The sequence below is a fragment of the Macaca fascicularis genome, chromosome 20, assembly GCF_037993035.2.
Source record: "Macaca fascicularis isolate 582-1 chromosome 20, T2T-MFA8v1.1".
NCBI lineage: Eukaryota > Metazoa > Chordata > Mammalia > Primates > Cercopithecidae > Macaca > Macaca fascicularis.
The window spans coordinates 53,639,821-53,656,881 of record NC_088394.1 but is presented as its reverse complement, the minus strand read 5'-3'; the positions used below and the strand labels follow the sequence as shown (position 1 = coordinate 53,656,881).

At 45.1% G+C, this 17,061-nt stretch overlaps 1 protein-coding gene across 8 annotated transcripts in view; it reads right to left on the bottom strand.

The window, feature by feature from the left end:
• The window catches only part of ADGRG5 (adhesion G protein-coupled receptor G5), a 36,688-nt gene extending 25,320 nt beyond the window's left edge, over window positions 1-11,368 (bottom strand). For 3 of the 8 annotated variants that reach the window (XR_012428867.1, XM_045381588.3, XM_065537439.2), the window contains exon 1: window positions 11,298-11,368. The gene's annotated coding sequence lies outside the window, so the exon portion shown is untranslated. Of the gene's footprint in view, window positions 1-7,728; window positions 7,848-9,737; window positions 9,914-10,627; window positions 10,698-11,297 lie in introns of those variants that run through there. The other 5 variants (XR_012428868.1, XM_074027051.1, XM_065537435.2 and 2 more) reach the window with 4 other exon arrangements.
• Window positions 11,369-17,061: the final 5,693 nt, after the last annotated feature.

Sequence of the window (17,061 nt, the reverse complement as noted above, 5' to 3'; positions counted from 1 at the left end):
AAACAATTTTGATAAAGAACAATGAAGTTGGAAGAGTCACACTACTTGATTTCAAGGCTTACTATACAGCTACAATAATCAAGACAGTGTGTTACTGCCATAAGCACAGATATAGAGATAAATATAACAGAATAGAGTCCAAAAATTTGTTCATATATTGATTTTTTGTCGATTAATTTTTGACAAAGATGCAAAGGTAATTCAGTAGAGAAAGGATAATTGATTCAACAATTAATGATGGAACAATTGGATATCTCACGCCAAAAAAAAAAAACCATCTTGAATCCATATCTTGAAGCACATACAAAATTTAACTCAGAATGGATCACAGACACAAATAACAAGACTAAAACTGTACAGGCGTACCTGGCTTTACTGTATTTTGCAGATCTTGTGGGTTTTTCTACAAATTGAAGACTGTCTATCAAAGAAGTCTATCTGCATCATTTTTCCAATAGTACGTGTTCACTTAATGGCTGTGTCCTATTTTGGTGATTCTCATAATATTTCAAACTTTTTCATCATGATTATATCTGCTGTGGTGATCTGTGAACAGAGATCTTTGACGTCACTATTATAATTGTTTTGGAGTACCACAAACTGCGCCCATATAAGATGGCAAACTTAACCAATAAATGTATACATTTTGACTGCTCTACCAACCAGCGATGTTCCCCTGTCTCTCTCCCTCTTCTTGGGCCTCCCCATTCCCTAGGACACAACAATATCGAAATCAGAACAATGAATAACTCTACAATGGCCTCTAAGTGTTCAAGTAAAAGAAAGAGTCGCACATGTCTCACTTTAAATCAAAAGCTAGAAATGTTAAGCTCAGTGACGAAGACATGTCAAAACCCAGATAAGCCAAAAGCTAGGCGTCTTGCACCGAACAGTTCACCAAGTTATGAATGAAAAGGAAAAGCTCTTAAAGAAAATTTAAAGTGCTACTCCAGTGAACACATGAAGCGAAACAACCTTATTGCTGATATGGAGAACGTTTCAGTGATCTGGATAGAAGATCAAACCAGCCCCCCCGCCAACACTTCCTTAATTAAGCCAAAGCCTAGTTCAGAGCAAGGCCCTAACTCCTCAATTCTATGAAGGCCAAGGTGGGTGAGGAAGCTGAAAAAAAGATGGAAGCTAGCAGAGGTTGGTTCATGAGGTTGAAGGAAAAAAGCCATTTCCATGACATAGCAGTACAAAGTGAAACAGCGAGTGCTGATGGAGAAGCAAGTTATCTACAAGAACTAGCTAACATCATGCATGAGGGTGGCTACATTAAACAACAGCATTTCAGTGTGGATGAAATAGCCTCATATTGGAAGCAGATGCCATCTAAGAGTTTCATAGCCAGAGAGAAGAAATCAATGCCTGGCTTCAAAGCTTCAAAGGACAGGCTAATTCACTTGTTAGCAGGTAATGCAGCTGGTGACTTCGAATGGAAGCCAATACTCATTTAACATCCTGAAAATCCTAAGTCTCCTAAGAATTATGCTAAATCTACTCTGCCTGTGCTCTACAAATGAATAACAAAGCCTGGATGACAGCAATCTATTTATAGCATGGTTTCCTGAATATTTTAAACCCACTGTTAAGACCTACTGTTCAAAAAAAAAATTTATTTCAAAATATTGCTGCTCATTGACAATGTACCTAGTCACCCAAGAGTTCTGACGGAGATGTACAAGGAGATTAATGTTGTTCTTGTGCTGCTAACACAACATCCATTCTGCAGTCCATGGATCAAGGAGTCATTTTGACTGTCAAGTCTTATTATTTAGGAAACAAATTTCCTAAGGCTATAGTTGTCATAAATAGTGACTTCTCTGATGGATCAGGGCAAAGTCAATTGAAAATCTTCTGGAAAGGATTCACCCTTCTAGATGCTGCAAGAACATGTGTGATTCATGGGAGGAAGTCAAAATATCAACATTAACAGGAGTTTGGAAGAGGTTGATTCCATGCTTCATGGATGACTTTGAGGGGTTCAAAACTTCAGTGGGGAAAGTAACTACAGATGTGATGAGAATAGAACGAGAACTAGAATTAGAAGTGGATCCTGAAGATGTGACTGATTTGCTGCGGTCTCATGATCAAAGTTGAATGAATGAGGAGTCACTTCTCATAGATGAACAAAGAGTGGTTTTTCGAAATGGAATCTACTCCTGGTGAAGATATGGTGAACACTGTGGAAATGACCACAAAAGATTCAGAATATTAAATAAATGTAGTGGATAAAGCCCCTGCAGGGTTTGAGAGGACTGACTCCAATTTTGAATGAAGCTCTACTGCGAGTAAAATACTATCAAACAGCATCACGTGCTACAGAGAAACATCTTATGAAAGAAAGAGTCAATTGATGTGGCAAACTTCACTGCTGTCTTAAGAAATAGCCAGCCACCCCAACCTTCAACAACCACCACCTTGATCAGTCAGCAGCCATCAGCATCAAGGCAAGATCTTCCACCAGCAAAAAGTGTGTGATTTGTTGAAGGCTCAGATAGATTGTTAGTATTTTTTAGCAATAAAGTGTCCTTTAATTAAGGTATGTACATTTTTAGACATAATGCTTTTGCACACTAAATAGACTACAGTATAATGTAAACATAACTTTTTTCGTGTGTGAGACAGAGTCTCGCTCTGTCGCCCAGGCTGGAATGCAGTGGCACGATCTCAGCTCACGGCAACCTCTGCCTCCGCCTCCTGGGTTCAAGCGATTCTTCTGCCTCAGCCTCCCGAGTAGATGGGATTACAGGCACACACCACCATGCTCAGCTAATTTTTGTATTTTTTGGAGAGACGGGTTTCACCATGTTGGTCAGGATGGTCTCGATCTCCTGACCTCGTGATCCGCCTGCCTCGGCCTCCCAAAGTGCTGGGATTACAGGCATGAGTCACCGCACCCACCGTAAGCATAACTTTTATATGCACTGGAAAACCAAACAATTTGTGTGACTCACTTTATTACCATATTTGCTTTACTGTGGTGGTCTAAAACCAAACCCACAATATCTCCAAGATATGTCTGTAAAACTCCTTGAAAAAAACAAAAAAGAAAATCCTTCTGACTTAGGTTATGCAAAGATTTCTTAGAAACAACACCAAAAACATGATCCATGGCAACGACAACAACAAAAAACTGATAAACTGAATTTCATCAAAATTAAAACTTCTGCTTTTTGAAGGTCATGGTTAGGAAAATAAGAAGATAAGCCACAGACTGGGAGAAAACATTTACAAACACGTATCTGATGTTTTTTAAAAATTGTATGTGGACTATATAAAGAACCCTTACACAACTAATAACAGGACAAACTACCCAATAAAGATAGGAAAAGATTTGAACAATCACTATACCAATGAAGATGTACAGATGGGTCGGGCATGGTGGCTCACACCTGTAATCCCAGCACTTTGGGAGGCCAAGGCAGGTGGGTCACCTGAGGTCAGGAGTTCGAAACCAGCCTGGCCAACATGATGAAACCCCTATCTCTATTAAAAAATAACAATTAGCCAGGTGTGGTAGCAGGTGCCTGTAATCCTAGCTACTTGGGAGTCTAAGGCAGGAGAATTGCTTCAACCCAGGAGAAGGAGGCTGCAGTGAGCTGAGATCATGCCACTGCATTCCAGCCTGGGTGACAGAGCTGGACCTACATGTTTAAAAAAAAAAAAAAAAAAAAAAAAACCTATAGATGCAAATAAGCACATGAAAAACGCTCAATATCATTAGTCATTAGAGAAATGCATATAAAAACCACAATGAGATATCACTACACACCTTCTAGAATGACTAGGATTAAAATGACTGGTAATACAAAGTATTATGAGGATACAGAACAGCTAGAAGTCTCATTCACTCCTGGAGGGAATGTAACATGGAAGTGGAATCTAGAAAAGTCAAAACTATTGGATCAGAGAACAAATCAGTAGTTGCCAGGGAGAAGGTAAAAGATATTAACTACAAAAGGGCCCAAGATAACTTTTCAGGGGACAACAATGTTCTATATTTTGATTGTGATATACATGTATACATGACGGTACACATCTGTCAAAATGCACCAAACTGCTCTCCAAAAGGGTGAATTTTATTGTATGTATACCTCTATAGACAAGACTTTAGAAATCCAACTAAAAAAACATATTAAGAGGATGAAGAAGAGGAAATAGGGGAGGGAGGGCAAGAGAACTGATGATCCTCCTCTTAGAAGAAAGAAAGTCAATGAAAACTTGCAAGGCTTCAAAGAGGGAGAGCCACAAAACTCAAAACACCTGTTTGATGGTAGTGGCAGAGGAAAGTAGTTAAGAACATGAGTTTTCATTTTTCCACCACTGGATCTGCAAAAATCTGAAATATGATAGCACCCAGTGAGTCTGTGGGGACAGGCACATTCCCGCACTCTCCGTCTAAGATCTGAGCACCATCTGCAAGGGGGCGGCTTAGCAACACATTCGAACTTTATGTTCTGAATATCCTTTGAGCCAGGAAACTCATTCTTATGAATTTATCCTATGGAAAGAACAGGGCAAGCCAGGATTATACACATACAAGAATATTTAGAGTAGTATTGTTAATAAAGAAAAGTTGAAAGCTATGTGAACATCTATCAATAGAAGAATAAATAAATTACACTCCAGTGCCATTCTGGAAAACAGTTTGACAGTTTCTTATAAAACTAAACATGTACCTATCATATGACCCAATAATTGCACTCTTGGGCTTTTATCCCAGAGAAATGAAACCTCGTATTCACACAAAAACCTGTATATGAACAGTCATCGCAGCTTTATTCATAATAGCCTCAAAGTGGGTGAAAATGGTTAAATGGTGATACATTTACCCTCTGAAATACAATTCTCAGCAGTTAAAAAAATGAATTTCTCAAAAAAAGCTACTGACACACACAACTTGGACGGATCTTAAAGGAATTATCATGAGCCAAAAAAAAAAAAAAAAAAAAAGCCGATCTGAAAATCGGCTGTGTGATTCAATTTATGCAACAGTCTTGAAATGACAAAATGATAGAGATGGAGAATAGATTAGTGGTTGCAAAGGGTTAGGGAGGGGGAGTCTGTTTCTTTAAAGGTCTTGCACAAGGGATCCTTGTGGCGATGGAACAGTTCTGTGTCTTGATTGTGGTGCTGTTTACAGGAATCTTTTATTTTATGTCATGAAATTGCAAGGCAAACGGTCTGGCAGTTTCTTATAAAGTTAAAACACACTTACCAAAGAACCAGCACACATAAATGAGTGTCTATAATACAGAATGAAGTCTGTGAACTATACCAAAGACAATTTCCTGGCTTTGATATTACACTGTAGGCATGCAAGATGTTACTACTGGAGAATAAGTGAAGGGTATACAAAACCTTCTGTACTATTTTTTGCAACCTTCTGTGCATTTATAATTTTTTCAAAATTAAAAGTTAAAATATGCAACAGATTGTCATTTCACTATTAAGAATTATGTGTATTCTTTCAAAAAAAAAAAAAAAAAAAAAAGATGCGTATAGCCGGGCACCATGGTTTGCACCTGTAATCCCAAACTAAGACAGGAGAATTGCTTGAGGCCAGGAGTTAATGACCAGCCTAGGCAACATAGCGAGACCCTTTCTCTAAAAAAAATTTTGAGGCCAGGTGTGGTGGCTCATGCCTGTAATTCCAGCACATTGAGAGGCCTAGGTGGGCAAATCACTTGAGGTCAGGAGTTCAAGACCAGCCTGGGCAACATGGCAAAACCCCATCTCTACTGAAAATATAAAAATTAGCCAGGCATGTTGGCACATGTGTAATCCTAGCTACTCAGGAGGCTGAGGCAAGAGGATTGTTTGAGCCCAGGAGTTCAAGACTTCAGTGAGCTATGATGGCACATCTGCACTCCAGCCAGGATGAGAGAGTGAGACTCTTCTCCAAAAAAAAAAAAAAGGCTGGGCACAGTGGCTCACGCCTGTAATCCCACCACTCTGGGAGGCCAAGGCAGGCGGATCACAAGGTTAGGAGATTGAGACCATCCTGGTCAACATGATGAAACCCCATCTCCACTAAAAATACAAAAAAAAAAAAAAAATTAGCTGGGTTTGGTGGTGGGCGCCTGTAATCCCAGCTACTTGGGAGGCGAAGTCAGGAGAATCACTTGAACCCAGTAGGCAGAGGTTGCAGTGAGCCAAGATCGTGCCACTGCACTCCAGCCTGGCGACAGAGCGAGACTCCGTCTCAAAAAAATAACACAAAAAAATAAAGCTAAGTAAAAGAAGAGCACAGCATATCATTGAGTGGAAAGGGCAGGTTGAAAATAACACATGAAATCTCATTTACGAAAAATTATGTTTGTATGCATGCTGAAGCATATTGGGAGATCTAGAAGGATGGCCACCAAAATGTTAATAATGTTTTTTTGAGGGGAGAGGTTTTTCTTTTTAAACTTCCTTCTATATTTGCTGTATTGTTTAATTTTTTTTACAACATATTACCTTCATGACAACAACAACAACAAAAAAAACAAATATTTTAATAGTTAGGATTTTTAAATGCTCCAAGTGACTATCAATACGGAAGAAATAATAGTGACATATTGCTCATAAAAGACAGAAAGCACATTGCAAAACAATCTAATTCCATTGTTGCAAAAAAAAATCATATATTTTATTATATGCAAAATCTGGACAGGCCAGGCGCAGTGGCTCACACCTGTAATCCCATCACTTTGGGAGGCCAAGGCGGAAGGATCATTTGAGCCCAGGAGATCGAGACCACCCTGGGCAACACAGCAAGACCCCTATCTCTACAAAAAATACAAAAAATTAGCTGGACTTGGTGGCACATGCCTGTAGTCTCAGCTACTCAGGAGGCTAAGGTGGGAGGATCGCTTGAGCTCAGGAGGTCAAGGCTTCAGTGAGCTATGATTGTGCCACTAAACTCCAGCCTGGGTGACAGATCAAAACCCTGTCTCAAAAACAAAAAACAGAAACAAAACAAGAAAACAATGAAGTGGGGAAGGTTTTTCTAGCTATAACTCAAAATCCAGAAGCCAAAAGAGAAAATACAGATACATTTTATTACATAAAAATTATTTAAGGCCAGGCATGGTGGCTCACGTCTGTAATCCCAGCACTCTGGGAGGCTGAAGTGGGTGGATCATGAGATCAGGAGATCGAGACCCTCCTGGTTAACACGGTGAAACCCTGTCTCTACTAAAAACACAAAAAATTAGCTGGGCATGGTGGCGGGTGCCTGTAGTCCCAGCTACTTGGGAGGCTGAGGCAGGAGAAAGGTGTGAACCCGGGAGGCAGAGCTTGCAGTGAGCTGGTATCGTACCATTGCACTCCAGCCTGGGCAACTGAGCAAGACTCCATCTTAGAAAAAAACAAACAAAAAAAATTGTTTAAAAAGACACTTCTACCTGGCCAAAAGAAGGCCATATGTAATGTTAAAAGACAAATGTCAGATTAGGAAAACTATTTGCATATAATACTTTTATCTATGTATAACAGACAAGAGCTGATTTTCCTATTACGTAAAATGCTTCTAGAAATTGATAAGGAAAAGTCGAACCCAATATAAAAATGGGCAAATGGCGGAGCGTGGTAGCTCATACCTGTAATCTCAGCGCTTTGGTAGGCCAAAGCGGGAGGAAGATTTGAGCTCAGGAATTCGAGACCAGCCTGAGTGACATAGCAAGATCTTGACTCTACTAAAAATCAAAAACATTAGCTGAGTGTGGTGCCACGCACCTGGTAGTTTCAGTTGCTTGGCAGGCTGAGGTGAGAGGATCACGTGAGCCCAGGAGTTTGAGGCTTCAGTAAGCTATCATGGTGTCACTGCACTCCAGCTTGTGTGACAGAGTGAGACCCTGTATCAGAAATAAATAAATAGAGCCGTGCGTGGTGGCTTATGCCTGTAATCCCAGCACTTTGGGAGGCTGAGACAGGAGGATCACCTGAGGTCAGGAGTTCAAGACCAGCCTGGCCAACATAGTGAAACCCTGTCTCTACTAAAAATACAAAAATTAGCCAGGCGCAGTGGAGCATGCCTGTAATCCCAGCTACTCGGGAGGCTGAGTCAGGAGAATGTCTTGAACCCATGAGGTGGAGGTTGAAGTGAGCAGAGATCATACCACTGCACTCCAGTCTGGGTGACAGAGCAAGACTCCGTCTCAAAAAATAAAAATAAATAAATGGTGAACTCACACATGTGAGAAATAAGATAAGCATAGCGACATTGTTTGTAAGAGCAAATAAATAGAACCAGCACAAATGTCTATGAATAGGGGACTAGTTAAATAAACTGTAGCTTATCTCTACAACATTAGAATATGCAGATGACAAAGTGGAAGCTCTCCTCTTATTGACATGGAAAGCTCTCCAAGATGTATTTTCAAGTGAAAAAGCAAAATGCAGAATAGTATGTAGAGTATACAACTTTTTGTATCAACTGGGGCACTTTTGTATCAACTGGCACATCCACGCCCAGCTAATGTTTTTATTTTTGTAGAGACGTGGTTTCAGCATGTTGCCCAGGCTGGTCTCAAACACCTGGGCTCAAGCGATCCTCCCTCCTCCCGTCTCAACCTCCCAAAGGGCTGGGATCACAGGAGGAAGCCACCAAGCCCGGTCTCTACTCCAATGTCATGAAGGAATCTACCCGTTTCTTCCAGTCCTTTTATAGATTCATTTTTCAAATTGAAATCTCCAGTCCATTTGCATTGATAATGGGGTACAGTGGGAAATATAAATCCAATTTCATTTTTTCTCCAGGTGGTCACCCATTTTTCTTAACATAATTTTTTAATATATATGTTTATTTTAAATATGAAATAGAGACTCTGGAGTCACAGAAGGCTGGGTTCTTATTTATTTGGCTATTTGGTTATTTATTTGGCTGTGTTATTTACTTACCCTCTCAGAACCTCAGAGAAAAGACAAAGGACAAGATTTGGGGGAGCCGGGTGCGGTGGCTCATGCCTTAATCCCAGCACTTTGGGAGGCTGAAGCAGGAGGATCACTTGAGCCCAGGAGTTTGAGACCAGCCAGAGCAACATAAGGAGACCCCATCTCTACAAAATTAAACATTAAAAATCCTAACCCAGCATGGTGGCATGAGCCTGTGGTCCCAGCTACTCAGGAGGCTGAGATGGGAGGATTACTTGGGCCTGGGAGCCGTGATTGTGACACTGCACTCCAGCACTCCAGCCTGGGTGACAGAGGGAGACTCTGTCTAAAAAAAAAAAACAAAACAAAACAAAAAAAAAGATTTGGGGAGGCAAAAGAAGCTACTGAGCTACTGAAGGAAATCATTTAGGAGAGAGAACTGAGGCCCAGTAGTGGAGGACCTGATAGCACAGAAAGGATCTTGGGCCAACTTGTCTGCCCCTTCACTATACTGTTGGTGAAACTGAGGTCCAGTCAGATAGATGGATTTGACCTGCAGGGTGTGGACCCTAAGACCAGGCTCTTACCCACACTGGTTCCAGGCAGGCACTGAGGGAAGACAAGCCTGACCCTACTACACAACTGAAGAAATTGAGGCCAAAGCAGAAGTGATACCTCCCCCAGGCACTCCAGATAGAAGCTGTGGTTTCCACCCCCTTTCCCAGGAGCAAACCGCGGTCTTCACTTCTGCTTGCAACCTCCAAATTCCCCTCCACATCCCTTCACCATCATCTCACACGCTGAGTCATTTCGTTTTCCACCCTGCAATTCATTATTTGGGGCCTTCTAGGAAATAGCAATCCCTTCCTTACCTGACTTCCAGAATGGTTCCAGTTGATGGTGGGGAAACTGAATACTGCACAGAGGAGCCTGCTTGAGTTCTACAGCAGGCCAGTGGGCAAGCTGGGACTCAAACCCAGGCCTCCAGGGTCCAGGGCGCTACCCCTGCACACTGCAGCCTCCCAAAGATGGTTGGGCAGCTGAGTTGCTGTGTAGACAAGTAACACTCTATTTAGGCCAATAGACAAATGACGAGCTGTGGAGCACAGGACAGAGCCTTTGGAAGATGAGAATCTGATAACCAGTGCCAGTATTCAGTGCCTAGGCTGTGTGACACCGGACAAGGCACTTGACCTCTCTGTGTCTCAGGTTTTCTCATCCGTAAAATGAGGCCAAGGAAACCTATTTCCCAGAAAGAGAAACTCCAACAACAATTTCCCTGATCCTCTACTGGAATCAGGCTCTGAGCCAGGTCCAGGGCTCTGGCCAAAGTCCTTGGTCAGGAACACATCTGATGGGAAACCCTGCCTTCCTCCCTGCAGCTGACCACGCACCCCAGAAGCCCACCTCTCCCCAGCAGCATGAGGGCCTACTGAGCCAGCCATTCTCCACACACAGCCCCACCTGCCCCTGCCAACCACAGTCTGGAGCCCCTGCCTCTGGCCTGGGTGAGGAATCAACCAACCTGTGGTCTCTGCAAAAAAAAAAGCCCTAAGAGGCCAGGTGCAGTGGCTCACACCTGTAATCCCAGCACTTTGGGAGGCCAAAGCAGATGGATCACCTGAGATCAGGAGTTCGAGACCAGCCTGACCAACATGGTGAAATCCCACCTCTACTAAAATTATGAAAATTAGCCAGGCATTGCGGCTGGCGCCTGTAATCCCAGCTACTCAGGAGGCTAAGGCAGGAGAATCGCTTGAACCTGGGAAGTGGAGGTTGCAGTGAGCTGAGATCACGCCATTGCACTTCAGTCTGGGCAACAGAACAAGATTCTAAAAATAAAAAAAAAAAAGCCCTAAGAGATGCTATTAGTGACCCCATTTCACAGGCTGGGAAAGAAAGGCCCCCCCCGGAGCCCAACAGGAAGTCTGTGACCAAGCCAGCAGCAGGGCCATTTCCCTGAGACATGCTGTCCCCAGGATCCAATCTAGGTCGCTCTGAAAGGAGCTGCACCTGCTCCAGTCTGCCAAGCACAAAGTATGTGCCAGGCCCTCTACTGAGCCCCTGACAACCATCCACGGTGCAGGTTCCCAGACTCACCCCATTTTATAGATGAGAAACTGAGGTCCAGAAAAGAAACTACCCTTCACTTGTCCCAGACCTCGTGGGGAAGCTAAGATTCAAGCCCCATGCCTAACCACTTCTTAATTTAAATCGTCCCTCCTTCCAAAAGCATAGTTCTCTACATTCCCCCAGATGTGGAGCTGCCAACCAGAAAGGGAAGGAGGGTGGGTCCCCAGCTTGCTCACCCAGGATGTCCCCAGGCCTATGCCCACCTAGGTGTGGGTATGCCCAGTACCCACTGAGGGGCCTGTGGATAAGGACAGAGAACTGGGCAGGGCAGAGTGGGGAGAGGCCCAGAGGAGGCTGACCTGTGAAGCTGCCGCTGCCGTCTCAGCTACTGTCTCAGCTGCTGTCTCGGCTGCTGTCTTGTTGCTTCTGCAGGAAGAAGGGGAAGTTGGGAGGCGTCTGTGGGTGGCCTCTCCCTTCGCCCCACACCTGCACCCCCACTGCACTTCTCTCTGCTCCCTCCACCCCAGGCCCAGGCATCACACTCTCACTTCACTTCTCCTTTCACTAACAGCATCCTCTTTGCTTCCTCCAAGCCGGTGGTCATGCCCTGGTCACCCTTTGATGGTATCACCCCGTAGAGCCTGCAGCACTTCCTGGGGTGGTGGCTTCTCTGTGGAGGTGCTCGAGGACATGGCAAAATGGCCTTACGCAGTGCTCAAGACCCACCTGAGCTCCGCATCCTTAGGCAAGAGATGTCGCCCCTCTGGGGCTCAAGTTTTCCCACCTATAGAAAAGGGAAAATGATCCCTGCCTGATTTGACAATCGATGGCATATCGGTGATGGCGAGGACCTCAGGCAGGAGCTGGGTCAGACTGCCTGGGTTCAAGTACCAAGCCCACCACTTGCTGGGTGGGTGACTTGGGGCAAGCCACTCACGCTCTCTGAACCTGTTTCCCCTCTGTAAAATGGAGATAATGACAGTAGCACCTTGCAGGGTAGTGTGGGGCTTACAAAAGGTAAGGCTGGCAAAGTCACTGGAAGCACTCTATGAAGCCATCATATTTCACAGATGAAGGATCTGAAGCCCAGAAAGGACCAGGGCCTGGCCCAAAGTTACCAAGTGGCAGAGCCTGGTGGAGAGGGGCCTCCCTGGCCACAGAGCCCAGAAAACGTGGGGCTGGAAAGCTGGCCAGCTTCTCCCTGAGCCAGGGGTCTGGATAGGCCCGAACTGCATCAGCCATACCCTCTGAAGAGCTCTAAGGGAAAGCCAAGAGGTGTGTGGGGGTAGAGAGAGACAGTGTGTGTGTTGGTAATGGGGAGATGGTGCTCTCTCTTGCCTGGGCCCCATCCAGACTCCTGGGAAAACTGTGACTCAGGAATGTGCTCTTCCAGCCCTGGCGGAAAGATGGAGAGGCAGCAAAAGGCAGAAACCAGACAGGTCCTAACACGGTCTCCCTCCTCTCTGCCTCACTGGGACCCTTCCCGCATCAGCCCAAGCACACCTCACAGGTAGTACAAGTGCCTCTGCGGAAGCAGGAGGGAGCTGCTCCTTGGAGGGCAGGCAGGTCCCCACCCCAGCTGCACAGTGAAGGCTTTGCAGGGACACCAGTGCACCTGTGTCCTGACTCCTGGGCTACACTCCCTCTGGGTGACTTGGACAAGCCTTGGACCTTCTTGGCACTTCTGTTTTCTTTGATCATGATCCAGACCTTGACCTCCAGGCCCTTCCTTTCTGAGGTCACCCAGCTACCGCTAGGATTGCCATGCCAACCTCCTCCTTCCTCATGCTGAATGTGAGCCCAGCTGGCCGTTCTCAGGGCTCAGGAGGAGGCCCTGCCTACCCCACAGCCCCTCTATTTTCCAGCCTGGGTCTGTACCAGCCTCACTGTGCTATGCTTCAGTTGGGGATTAAGTTAGTGCCTGTTACTTAGCCCTGCACTCCTGATCCTGAAACTCACTACCAAGATACTCTCCTGCTCAAAAGCCAGTGGTGAGGCTAGGTGCGGTGACTCAGGCCTGTAATCCCAGCACTTTGGGAGGCAGAGGCAGGTGGATCACTTAAGGCTAGGAGTTTGAGACCAGCCTGGGCAACATGGCGAAACCCCGTCTCTACTAAAAATACAAAAATTAGCCAGGCGTGGTGGCACACACTTGTAATCCTAGGTACTCGGGAGACTGAGGCACAAGAATCACTTAAACCCAGAAGGTGGAGGTTGCAGTGAGCCGAGATCACACCACTGCATTCCAGCTTGGGCAACAGAGCGACACTCCGTCTCAAAAACAAAACCAACCAACCAACCAACCAACCAACCAGTGGTGGCTTCCTTCACAGTCTAACCCCATCCAACTTCCACCGCCACCCAGTCTGAGTGTGCTTGCCATATTAATACCCACCTCCCTGCTCGGTCCCAGCTGTGGTCCCACACATGTACCTGGGAAGCCCTCCAGCTCCTCTCCACCCATCAGGGCTCCACTGGATCCTGCCTCCTCCAGGAAGGCTTCTCTGCCTCCCACCCCTCTGCAAAACACTCTGGATGCTTGAGTGGTAGGAAGCCTGCCAGTCTTCTCTCAGGCCCCCAGGCAGGGAGGAGGCCACATACCATCCCAGTAAAGTGTCTCCTCATATGGGGGCTACTAATCCTGGTGAGCCGCAAGAAGACTGTAGTGGGACCCCAACAGGACTTTAGATAAACTGAGTTACACTGCAAAAAATGTCATTTACACGTCTTTCTCAATCTTGGTTGTGTCCAGCAGAAGCCTCAGCTTAAGGCTAAACTGTTTCTTTTGTTTTTTGTTTGTTTGTGTGTTTGTTTGTTTGAGACAGAGTCTCACTCTATCAACAGGCTGGAGTGCAGTGGTTCAATCTCGGCTCTCTGCAACCTCTGCTCCCGGGTTCAAGCAATTCTCCTGCCTCAGCCTCCCAAGTAGCTGGGACTGCAGACGCACGCCACCACACCCAGCTAATTTTTGTATTTTTAGTAGAGACGGGGTTTCACCATGTTGGCCAGGATGGTCTCGATCTCTTGACAAGTCAAATGATCTGCTCACCTTTGTCTCCCAAAGTGCTGGGATTATAGGCGTAAGCCACCGCGCTCAGCCAAGGGCTAAACTGTTTTAACCCCTCTCTCACAAGGACTAGGTCCCTTATTTTTCCCCATTTTTCAATCTTTTATTAGACATCAAAACAGGATGTCTGACTTCTAAATGCTTTATTGTGGTAAGAAATATATATATATACACATACACACATACATATATGTAACAAAAGTTACCATTTTAAGCATTTTTAAGTGTAGATTCAGGCCAGGTGGGGTGGCTCACACCTATAATCCCAACACTTTGGACAAAGCCCTAGTGGTAGGACTACTTGAGCCCAGGAGTTCAAGACCAGCCTGGGAAACATAGCAGACCCTGACTCTACAAAAAAAAAAAAAAAAAAACAGAAAAAAAAATTAGTTGGTCATGGTAACATGCCCCTGTAGATCCACCTACTCAGGAGGCTAAGGTGGGAGGATCGCTTGAGCCCAGGAAGTCGAGGCAGCAGAGAGTTGTGTTCGAACCACTGCACTCTAGCCTGGCGATAGAGTGAGACTCTGTCTCAAACAAACAAACACCCTGTCTCAAAAAAAAAAAAAAAAAAGTGTACAGTGCAATGGTATTATGTACCTTCACACTGTCATGCAAACATCACCACATCCCATGTCCAAAACATTTTTCATATTCTCAAACTGAAACTCCATACCCATGAAACAGAACTTCCTGTTTTCTACTCCCCCAAGCCCTTGCAGCCACAGTTCTATTTTCTGTCTCTTGAATTTGACCAATCTAAGTACCTCATCTTAGTAGAATCACACAGTCTTTGCCCTTGCGTGACTGGCTCATTTCACTTAGCATGATGTCTTCAAGGTTCCTCCATGTTGTAGTGTGTCAGACTCTCATTCCTTTTAAAGGCTGAATCACATTCCACTATGTGTATAATACACATTACATTTTGTTCATTCATCTGTTGATGGACACTTGAGTTACTTCTACCTTTCAGCTATTGTGATTAATGCTGCAATGAACATGGGTGTAGAAATGATGCCCCTTCTTAACAAAGAGAACGTTTCTAGCTAGACTTTACTAATGTTGTTTTATTTGCATGCTATTTATTGTTGTGATTTTCTTCTACTTCTGGCAAATTATACAAATTTTCTATTTACCTGGCTATATGAAATAGCCTTTAAGATACACGTAGATCCTCCACAGTGGAATGATTTAAAGAAAAATGCTAAGTAAATAAGGGCACAAGCGTCATGTGTTAGTGGCAAAAAGTGATGGCAGTGATACAGGAAGAGAACTGCTGAAGTGTGAAAAATATCGATACACACCTCAAAAACCTGACTGTCCTGAGTTGAGAGGAGTGGGACAGACTGCCAGAGAGAAACCCTACCAAGACCACGGGGGAGGCTGATGCCAGATCAACCTTGCATTCAGAGAGGCACCTGGAGGTGTTGTTCTAGAAAGAGAACTACAGTAAAATTGAAACAGTCAGATCTAGGATCCAAAATCTCATAGGGTGACCCCGGGCCAGTTACTTGAGATGATCCTCTGGCCTCTGCCTCGCAAGTTAGCTGGGACTACAGGTGCGTACCACCACACCTGTCTAAACTTTTCATCTTTTTGTAGAGACAGGGTGTCCCTATGTTGCCCACGCTGGTCTTGAACTCCAGGCCTCAGGCGATCCTCCTGCTTCGGCTTCCCAAAGCACCGGGATTACAAGTGTGAGCCACCGTGCCCAGCCCAGTCACTTCTGATCTTCACTTTTCTCATTATGACACGGTGGTAATAACACCCAGCCCCAAGGTAACTAAGGTAACATCATGGGAGCTGCCAGAACCTGTGGCCAGCACCTACCTTGGTTCTACGATCGGGTGGGTCACATCACCCAACCCTAGCCCCTGCAAAAGACACCCTCAGGACAATATTTATTGCTTCTCTCTAAGGAGAGAAGGCCTGATAGTGAGGAGTTCAGGTGCACCATCAACTCAGTCTCCACCACCTTCCCCAGCCCCATTTCCACCTCCAAAAACTCTGGGCAAGACCTCTGGGCTCTTGACCCAAGGCTGTTACTGACTCTAGGACCCTGTGCAAGTCTGAGCCAAGAGCCTCTCTGAGCCTTCACTTCCCCAGCTGTAAAACGTGGATGCCCTTGTCCTCTGAGTACTCAAACCGCATACATCCCCTATCTGTCTCTGGCTGGTGAACAGACGCTGTCAGCATTCAGCCATGCAGAACAAATACAAAGCAAATGAATCGACAAGTGAAACTACCAGTCTTGCAAAGTGTGGGATTTCATGAAGTTGGTGGAAGCAATGCAGGAGAAATGGAACAGCCGCTGCCCACAGAGAAAGGGAACGTCTGCAAGGGAAGTGACCCAGACCCGAAAAAAATCACTGGACTACCAAAGGATTCAGAGTGATCCTAGAGTTTGAGGAAGCTTTCAAATATTTTTGCAAAAATGACTCTTACTGCAAAAACCAAATCAGAAGGGAAGGATGCTACATACTCAACCACTACAAGAAAAAATAAGACTTCCAGTGTTAACATTTGATTCATTCTTGGTTCATTCTAAGGCGTGCGTGGTTGCAATCATAATCTAAACTCTGAATCATGGGGTAAAACGAACTTATCTTTGTAATATTTAGCTTCTTTTTCTAGGTAAAATCCCAATCAGGCTGGGTTTTCTCCACTGTCTTGGTGAATTTTTGGTCTTCTTTTAAATAGATTCACCTCGGGGGCCTTCCAGGGTACAGGATGTGGTGGGGAGTCCTCCAGACGCCTGTCCCCGCTTTCCAGCCAAGATCACAAACACCCTACCCCCAAAACATACGGGCGCCCCCGAAGGTGCATTACCGTAATTCCCCAGGGCCTGCTAACCACCATCGCGATGCGGAGAAAAGCCTCTGCCCGCCGGGCCGAGTGCTCCCCGCGCCCCCCACTTCTTAAGCGCGAGGCTGCTTTCGTCAACCCTTTTGTTGTACAGAAGGAGAAACTGAGGCCCGATGGGTACAGACTTGTTGGCCCACGTCCACTCGGTGGCAGAGCTGGCCCAGGGAAGAATGCAAGTAACAACAGTGAAG